The sequence below is a fragment of the Balaenoptera musculus genome, chromosome 7 (assembly GCF_009873245.2).
Source record: "Balaenoptera musculus isolate JJ_BM4_2016_0621 chromosome 7, mBalMus1.pri.v3, whole genome shotgun sequence".
Lineage (NCBI taxonomy): Eukaryota > Metazoa > Chordata > Mammalia > Artiodactyla > Balaenopteridae > Balaenoptera > Balaenoptera musculus.
In genome coordinates, this window is record NC_045791.1 from 101,123,603 (window position 1) to 101,133,950 (window position 10,348).

At 35.5% G+C, this 10,348-nt stretch overlaps 1 long non-coding RNA gene across 1 annotated transcript in view; it reads right to left on the reverse strand.

The window, feature by feature from the left end:
* Window positions 1-9,595: 9,595 nt before the first annotated feature.
* The window catches only part of LOC118897724, a 66,875-nt gene continuing 66,122 nt past the window's right edge, over window positions 9,596-10,348 (reverse strand). The window contains exon 2 of the long non-coding RNA XR_005020538.1: window positions 9,596-9,752. This is a non-coding gene — a long non-coding RNA (uncharacterized LOC118897724). The remainder of the gene's footprint in view (window positions 9,753-10,348) is intronic.

Consider the following 10,348-nt stretch of genomic DNA (forward strand, 5'->3'; position numbering starts at 1 on the left):
GTGACAAGTATCATAAACAGAAAAATAAAAGATTCTGTGCAATAAGATTTTTATTCTTTTCATCACCCATGTGTATGTATACACTTAAGAGCTATATGTAAAGACTAATATTCTACTTTATTAAATATTATAATAATTTTTCATGATGCTATACCAGTTCATAAAGATTAATTAAATCAAATTTAATATTATCATAACATAATAGAAAATATTTTATCATAAAATAGAAAGCGTTATTAATATTTCCAAAAATACTTCTATTACAACCTTAAAACTCAAATAATTGTACATTTACTTAAAGTATAAGCAAGAATAATCAGATTTGGGATATTTATTTAATTTTATAACATCTACAGTATGGAGTAAATGATAAGGATTAAGAAAAATGAGTAGAGAGATCATAGCTTGGACAAGTCTTACCTCCTTTTGAGGGGACAGGAAGAAGGTGATGGGAAAAAGGCGAGGCAGCTAAGAAAGGAGGCAAGAGGGCCGAAGGAGTAATGGGAGCAAACAAACATCTGTTTCAAGGAGTGTATGAGCTGTCCTAACAACTCTACAAATATTTCTACCAAGCAACGGTTCAATTCCCATGAAGTCATGGCCAAAACACCCAGGAGGGAGAACGAAGAAAAGTGAAAGATATTAATCAAGACATTCCATCACCAGCAATGGGGAAACGGCAGCATTTTACCCACAAGAGGACCAATCATTATGAATAGCTATCCTGGAAATGCTTGCAGAGCATCTAGGCTATTTAACTGACCAGTGAACACATTTCTTCACCATAGTGATTTAAACAAATGATTCCCATTAAAAATATGTCTCCCTGACACTCTGGTTTTAGTCATCTAAATTTGGTTATTGGAGACTTTGTTGGGCTAGACGTGAAAAGCACGTATATAATTGTTTAAAAAAAAAAAAAGTAATATTAGCATTCAGAAAAATGAACAAGCCTTTTTGTGAAACAAGCAAGGACTTACACATTTTTTGTTTGCTCTTTTTCATACTGATTGCTTTGAAAAAGCCATCTCCTTTTGGTCAATATGTTCCTTCCACGTTGTCCTGCTGGAAAAATCCTCCTTATTCTTTAAAACGTGGTCCAAATGTCACTCTCTGACAAAAGCTTTGTCTAAATTCTGCAGGCAGCGTTAACCAAATCCTTCTCTGTACATTGTCCACATTTTTATTAGGACATTTGTCATACCACTGTAATTATTTCCAGGTTGGTCTGTCTCATAGACAATAGGCCCCTAGAATGTATGAATGAATAGTGAGAAATTGAATGGTTGGGATGTGTTTCAGAAGGGGAAATTATGCTTTTGGTTCATTTAACTCCAAAAAAAGATCTTTCTATAATCTGGGATTTCTAACACTTTGGGTTCACTTTTTGAAAAATAAAATAATTGGGGACAACAGGTGGGTTCAGTTTAACTAACCTAAAATTCACTCTTCCAAGTCCATGTATTCATTTTTCTTTCTTGTTCGTGTCAATAGCATGCTTTGGATCAGTGACCCTTTTCCTTTAAGGAGGAAAGATCATTCAGATTTTTATTAAGTCCTGGCAATTTGCTATTTAGTTCTCTTTGTTGTTCTGCTTGCTAGAGTCTTATGAATAGTGGATGCCTGCTCTTCTGGGAAAAAACACTTCACAGAGCTCCCCCATCCTGCTTGACATGTTGAACAACCCTTAATTTGATTTACTGGAAAGAAGAAAATGCTGTTCAACATGTTTTCCCTCCTGAGATTAATCTAGTTAAGTATGAGAAAGAAATGGGGTGCTTGGCACTCAAAAAGCTCAAATTATCCTGAAAAAAAATGAAATTTATGGAAATTTTAACTCATGTAAAAAACAAACCTTTTCCTCCTACTTCATAGTCTAGAAACAAAGAAGTATGGTGATCAAAAGAATAAACAAAATTTCTCTCTTCTTCTTTAATGAAGATTTAAAAAATAGGAAGCATTTTGTGTGAGATCATTAAACTATGTACCCACGGAAACCTTTTTTTTTTAAATGCTCTCTTTTCTATTCATCAGAATCTCGTAAGGTTGACTTTTTGCATGCAAGCTAATTTGAATATCTTCTTATGGACTTTTTCTCAATTCCCATTCCAAAGGAAAAATTGTAGTGTTTAACACATACAGTGAACACTAATCAATGACAAAATTAAGTTCCAAAATAGTGACTGATTTTTTTAATGAGAAATCATAGGCAAATATTGGTCCTGCTTTTCTGATAATAGATTTAATGAAAAAAAAGTATCTAGAAATTATATATGTAAATATTCATTTGCTCATTCAACAAATATTTATTATATTTCTACTATGTGACACACCATAGACACACAGGGAGCAAAACAGGCAAAAATAGAAAATTTTTCTCATGTGGAGCTTCCAATCTACTGAAGAAAAACAAAATGAAGATAAATAAATAAGGGGTGTGTGTGTGTGTGTATGTGTGTGTGTGTGATATCAGATGCTGATAAATTGGTAAGTACCAAGGAGAAAATTAACATGAAAAGAGAATAAGAAGGATCAGATTTCTTATCCTATTTTAAATAGGGTTATTAAAATATATCATAAGAATACATAGTGTGATCAAATATAGGAGGCGAAAAAAGCCAGTTGTCATCTGTTTGTCTTAGTCACTTGAAATCTGGGCTTTGAATTTGAACTGTGGAAAAAATGAAGAGTAGATATTGAGTCCTTTCAAAGACCCCTGATCACTCAGAGTGAACTGGAGATTCAGTAACATCTCTTGAGCTTAACTTCAGTAACACTAAGCCAGACTTGATCAAGTCCTGACAGAGCACAGCCAGAGATGATGGGTGTCCTTTTAAACAGTGGTCTTTTTTCTTCTATGCCATGATGTCAAGTCAATGTTATAGCAGAAAGGAAGTATCCAAGAGAGGAAAAAATATAAGGTAGGAAAATTTCCTCTCAAAATCCAAGGAAAACAATAATTTGGCTAAAATATTACAGATGTCTGCTAGTAGAGTAACCCAATGCAAAGGGCTTTCTTGACATTAAACTACACTAATTAAATGGAATTTTCAAAGTTAAAGCTGTCACGCTTTTCAACCTTAAAGCAACCTTTTAAGTCATGCTCCTCAACTCAATATTCTACAAAGAAAGAAATAAGATGAATGAGATTAAAGAATGTGCTCAAGATTATACACATAGTAAACTGCAGGGGAAAAAAGCTCTTGGTAACTCCAATTTAATTTGTTTATTGAATTTTTTTAAGTATTTATTGAGTGTCTATTACATCCTGAGTCCCAAACTGAGGCTATAGCTCTGAGGATACAGCTGAAAACAAGAAGGGCAGGATCTCGGCCCTCACAAAGGTTTCTCCTACTAAGAGGATACAGACAATAAAAAGGAAACAGATAGGTAAGATGATTTCAGATATTGACATAAAATAAGGTAATGTGATAGAGAGTAATGGCAGGGGACCACTTTAGAAAGCATTAGAGCTTTAGACATCATTTCCTACTTGAGGAAATGACATTTGATGTGAACTTTGAATGACAGGAAGGAACCTAGCAAGTAAAGATTTAAGAGCAAAGCATTCTGAGGGGATTTCATAAAAGAAGGGAGACAGTAACCTGTAACTTAAAGCAATATTTAGTATGCTAATTTTTTAACTATCCACAATATGAGCTAATAAACTGCTTACTGTCAGGATTTCAAGAAACAACAGTCTTTGTGTAGGTGATTCTGATCCAAAATGACACCAAGAAGAGTTTTGTTTATTTTTTTTTTTTTAAAAAAGAGATGTCAAATGCCATAAATTCGAAGCTCACCTGTCTTCTAGTAACCCTTATATCAAATAATATTTCTGGATGACATTTCTTTTAAGAAAATAATATGCATTAGAGCATAGCATCAAGATTTCCTAATAAGGAAACACAAAGAATACAAAAAAAAAAAAAAATCAAAAGCTTAAAAGTTAGCAGGTCTGTAGTCTTTGGTATCCAGACATGATTTACGTTACAAACAAATGCAGTAAGCCTGGGCCACAATACAGAAGTGAAAGCCTGATGAACTCAGAGAATTGTAACTTTCCCCAATAAATCACAATTACCAAACACCGATGATAAATAGCTAGAATCTCAGAGTATTTACTAGCTCTCACCATTTGTTGGTTTGTTGACTGTTTGACTCTTTCCTCCAGAAATTGGTGTTTTGTAGTTCAACCCCAATGTATTAATATTTAATTGTGAACCCTTGGAAACATCAGTTATGAAAGTTTTAAAGAACTTACTGTTATAAGCAAGACTAGAGTACTGCAGAAAATTCTTCTCCATGATTCTAGCTTACATTCTAGAAGAAATAAAAGCCTCCAAAAAAGCTTTAGATCAAAGAAGAGACGTTTAAAAACTGAAAGAAGAACTTATATGAATAAGGAAAGAAATGTTGGTTCAATTTTCGATCAGAACATCTCCAAAAGAGCAGCTAAGTAAACTATTGATACGTCAAAGGAACATAACCCAAAAGAACAGGTGAAATATCAGAGTTATCAATAAATCCAATCGACAATCTTTTTTGCATTGATAAAATTTTTCCAAAATTTTAATATTTCATCCTTGCAGAATGACTGCAATAACATTGCTTTTTTTCTTCCAATCTTATTGAGATATAATTGACAGACAGGTCTGTATAAGTTTAAGGTGTACAGCATAATTATTTGACTTACATACATTGTGAAATGGTTACTGCAATAAGTTTAGTGAACATCCAGCAACTCATATAGATACATAATAAAAGAAAAAGAAACAATATATATTTTACTTATGAGGAGAACTCATGATTATTCTTTGAACAACTTTCATACATACACAGCCATGTTAATTATATTATTCAGGTCGTACATTGAATTTATAGTACTTATTTATCTTATCACTGCAAGTTTGTTCCTTTTGACCACCTTCATCCGATTCCCCCTCTCCCCACCCCTGCCTCTGGTAATCACAAATTTGATCTCTTTTTCTATTTTTTTTGTTTGTTTGTTTTTGAAGTATAATTGACCGACAACACTATGTTAGTTCAATCACAAAGTGATGTGATATTTCTATACATTTCAAAATGATCACTAGGATAAGTCTAGTTACCTTTTGTCACCATATAAAGATACTACATTATTATTGACTATATTCGCCACACTGTACATTTCATACCTGTGACTCATTTATTTTGTAACTGGAAGATGGTACCTCTCAATCCCCCAAACCTATTTCTTAAGTTGTTTCTTCTAGTAACCTCGTGAAGCAGCATTGATCTCCCCATTTCCGAAACGGTAAGAACTGAGGCACTGAGGTTGTAGAGGATGAAAATAAAATGAGGAAATCCCAGAAACAGGATTAAATCTAAAAATCTTCGCTTTTAACATTTTCTTTATAATTACTTAACTAAATTATTTCTTTGCACACTGTTAAAACATTTTGGTTGGCCATAACTTAAAAGCATTGCCTTGACATAGTAACACCTGACTATAAATCTATTCTCCCACAGGTTTTCCAGTTCTTCCCAAAGTTGAACCCAACACCTATTTAGAGTCAATACTGCATCCATAACTTGCACAAATCAATCCTTCAGTCATCCTGAATGGGATTTCACTCACAGTAAGAACCCACACACCATCACTCTAAAATCTCTTTCCATTTGTGTTCCCACTGACTGCAAAGAGAGCTCCAGGCAGGAGAAAGGTTTTTAATGAACCACGAATTGGTATCATAAGCTGCTGTGTGACTTAATGGAAAACTGTTTCAAGAAAAACTAGTCCTGAGCAGAACTGTGAAATACAAGTGTTTCTCTTCATCACCATCATCTTTGTCTCTCTTTTCTGGTTTGTTTTGTTGGGTTTGGTTCAGTTAGTGAGTTGATTCGTCAGTGTTTTTAAAACCAAAACATTGCTGACACCAACTAATAAAGACAAACAAACAAACAAAAATACCTGCAAGTAGGAAGAGCTCTATCACTCAGCTATTGCCACATGGAGTTTACTTCACAATTTCACATACAAGAAGTTTGTTCATCCCTTAGGTTTGCCCCTGATTGTTAATTATACTGCTGAAGATAGCAAGAAAGAGTCAGAGATCTGTGAAGCCCCCAAAGTAGGTGTTTTGATTGATTTCTATTCTCCAAGGAAATTCATCTCTAATCTGGACTCACTTCACACATTGGATTTCTATGAGTTAAAGTTTCTAACTTACACATTAAACACATTAAATTATGGATGATAAATATTTGAAACAACTTATTAAAACAAAACATTTCCTTCCATCATGTGAGATGACTATCACCTCATTCTCTACCCTTCCCAACACATGTAATCCTGTTTAGTCTCACATGAAATCCCCAAGCAGCACTCTTTTTAAAACATATATCTTTAATTTTTCCAAGGTCATATAACAATTTATAGGTATAAGTTAAAGTCTTCTTTCCATTCCTTTTTTCTTTTCCTCAGTTCTTCATGACCACTTACCAAGAAATCACTATTGCAAATTCTTGTGTATCCTTCCAGAAGTTCTAAGATAGATTAGATATATATAGCCATACAACTTTTATTTTACACAATTGCTAGCATACTATACCAAGTGCTCTGTATTTCTTTTGTTTTATTCTGAGAGATCATTCCATATATGTACATGAAGAGCTTACTCATTCTTGCATAAGGACTCAAAATAACCCATCCTGAGAACTGACTCTTGTCCTAAAAAGAACCCAAATGAAAACACTCTAACTTACCACGGTCCTTCTTCCTACTACTACAGTGGGTTCCTACAGTTTTCCCCCAGCCACTGGCCAAAGTTCCAGCCCTACTATTACAATTGTCCCCGTGGCTCAAACTACCATCTTGGATCTTGGACATTGTCTATTCTTGCCTCTGACAGTTGCCTAAGTCTCCAGCTCTTGGGCCTTCCAATCTTTGTTGGGAGTTGATCCTCATTCATTTGCGTGTTCTCTTAAATTGCATGACTTGTTAGCAGTTACTGAGTTTGAGTCCCTTTTCTGTCATAAGCTTTTTCTTGTCTTCCCCAAATATTAACCTGGACTATTAACTACATTTCAGCACTTCTTATCTCAGTTGTCTATCCTAGGCCCCTCACCAGTTCCCTTCAGTGATATTAGGGCAAATACTAAGTTACATATGTGTGTCTTTCTTCATGAGCCTAGAATCATTATGTTGTTCCTGCCCTTCTTTTTAAAATACCATTGCTGGCTTTAAAGAGGAGTCTCTTCTTTTCTTTCATATACCTAAACAGTTCCAAAAGCAAAGGCTCTCTGTTCAGCTATGAAAATATTGCCTAGAGAGTAATTTCTATGACTGCCTTCTTTCACAAATTTTTTTACATAATCCTTCTAAAAGCTTTCAGCACCTCTTAGATGTTTCTTGAGATCCTCTGAGACACAAAAAGGATGTCAAACAAGCAGCCATTTGTTTCAGGACACTGAGTCTATCTGCCTCCTGAAGAATTCTACTTTGCTATTCCTTATTCTCTAGAAAAAGGAAAAAAAGGTAATTTCATCCTTTCCTTTCTCCTAACACTGTAATATTACTTGTTAATTAACTTATAGCTCTTCTCAGCCTTAAGGTAGTCTCCGGGTACAAGCTGATATGTTTTGTTTTAAGCTACAGGAAAACTGCAAAAGAAGAGAAATCATCCTGGCCTCTTCATTGCTTATTTCAGTTAATGGCAGCAACGCCATCCTCCCAGTCACAAGAGATGGCAAAATGATAATCATCTTCAATGCCTCTGTATCTCTCAACCCAACATCGGATCAGATTCTTCGAAGTCTTTGAAATCAAACTCTCTTTCCTCACGACACTGACCTTGCTCAAATTCTCTCTGTCTCTAACAGTTCTCTTTAAGTCATATTCCAGGTAGGATTCTGAAAAGACAAACACCTACTTTCCCCTGAACCTTCTTTTCTTCTCTCCAGGAGGAAGAACACTCATTTAATGAGTCAGATTTCAGGCATGTGCCTGGGCTGCATTTACTAATGAGCAGGGTCACTGTGGATTAATGATCACACACATTGGCATGGCTCATTCTTTTGCTTTCTCCTTTTATGGACCAGGAATGGCAAAGTAGCCCGGGACTTCTCCCACATGGGGGAGATTGAGTCATCTAGTTGCCTTACTCATCAATTCTCTTTCATATATATTTCAGTCCACTAATCTCAGAAGTTTCTGTCCTTTCTCGAGGACAGCAGGAGCACAGCCCCCAGGTTACGATCTAGGCTTAGGGATAGCAAAGACGCTCTTTCTTGTCTACATGCCACTTGCTAAGCCCATCTTACTAGAGTCCTTAGGTGTTGAGGACAAAAATTTCAACTAATAACTTTTAACTCACAACATGGGCAACCTTATGAGAGGAGTGGCTGTGGTCTTGTTAATATAATTAATAAGATCACTGTCCTAACATTCCTCAAAATCATAAAAGGCATGTTCCTATAGTTCATATCTAATCACACCAGATCCTTCTTGGAACTATCTGATGTTCTGTTTGTCTCCATTGGTATCACATATAATTTAAATCTCTAGAATGTCATTCAAGACTGTCCAATATCTAAAACTAAATCTATGTTGATGATTGCTTCATCGCTGACCCCCAACGTATGAATCCACCAGTCATGGACTTCCTAACTGGATCCTTTCCATGCCTCCATGTTTGGTTTATACTCTTTCCCCTCCAAAGAAGCTTTCCCCAAACCTCTGACCTCTACCTGCCACACTCAGTCACTCCTTATATATCCACTGAGCACCTGCTATGCAGCTGCCACTGAGTCAGGTACTGTGAAGACTCCAGGCAAGTAAGATATTCAAAGTTTCACCACGCCTACAAATCTTATCAGATTCTTCCAGCTATTAAGAATGTCTGCTTCCTTTGTGCTCTGGTCTTACATTATTTATTGTGCCTTGGACTATAGAAATGTACACATATTCTATATCTCCTCCACTGAATGACAAACCTCTTGGATATTACTTTTTATTCATCCCTGCATTCTTCCAGTACCTTAAAAAGAGGTATATTTATAGATGATTTTTATAAAATTATTTAGCTATCTTGTCACATGTTTGGAAGCCAAGTTTGGCATCTAGAGTTGATGGCAAATTTGTGATATTAGCCGACGTTTCCACTCCACATATTTTGTTCCAAGCACAGTTTGCTCCAGGCAAATTAGGTGTTAAATTAGTTTTCCTTCACAACAGCCCTTTGAGGTAGGTACTATTATAATTTACATTTATACTGATGAGGAAACCGAGACATACAGATATTAAATAACTTGCCACACAACTGATGAGTGGAAAAGCCAGACTGTCAATGCTTATGGTGAATGGATAAGTAGGAATGTTCTGCATCAAGGGTGCTTTCTGGAAAGCTCCAGTCTGAGTCCTTTCTTTGAAACTGAAGGAACCTTGTTGCTTCAGTCTTACTCCAGGTCTGACTCTGGTTGTCAGTGTAACGGACAGGGAATTTATTGAAAAGTCCAGTGAGAAAATTGTGATGGTAGAGGCTTGGTACAAGGCCTGAAATCACTTCTACAATCTGCAGGGATTCAGTTTTTGCTATGTTAAGACAGAGACAAAGAGGGTGAACAGGTTTTATTTTAACTCTAGAAATTTTGAAAAGAAATTTTCCTCCTTATTTTCAGTACTGCTTGAGAACTTGTTTCAGTTTCTTAGAAGGGTGTATATGGAGGCTCATTCCAAACAAATCAGCCACATTGTTAGAAGGTGGAGTGCCCTGGAAAAAAAAAATAATGAGTACATCAAAATTACTGAGATATGATAAAGAGCCCTTAGCTAGGATTTAAAACTGGTTTTACCCCTGGCTTTGCCACTTACAAAGCAGGTAATTTTGCACAGGTCCTCCCATGATTCTCACTTTTCTTATCAGGAAATGGAGACAACTATGCCTGTTTTGTAGGATTGTTGGGAAGATTAAATGAGACACTAAACAAGAAAGCATTCGACATCAGAAGATTACTGTCTAAATTGAAGGAACCTTGTTGCTTCAGTGTTACTCCAGGTCTGACTCTGGTTGTCAGTGTAACGGACAGGGAATTTATTGAAAAGTCCAGTGAGAAAATTGTGATGGTAGAGGATTGGTACAAGGCCTGAAATCACTTCTACAATCTTCAGGGATTCAGTTTTTGCTATGTTAAGACAGAGACAGAGAGGGTGAACAGGTTCTAGTTTAACTCTAGAAATTTTGAAAGGAGATTTTCCTCCTTATTTTCAGTACTGCTTGAGAACTTGTTTCAGTAAATACAACAATTTTCATCTAAGTTTAAAATACAAATAGATATTTTTGTTCTTTTTTTAACTTGCAAGACTTGG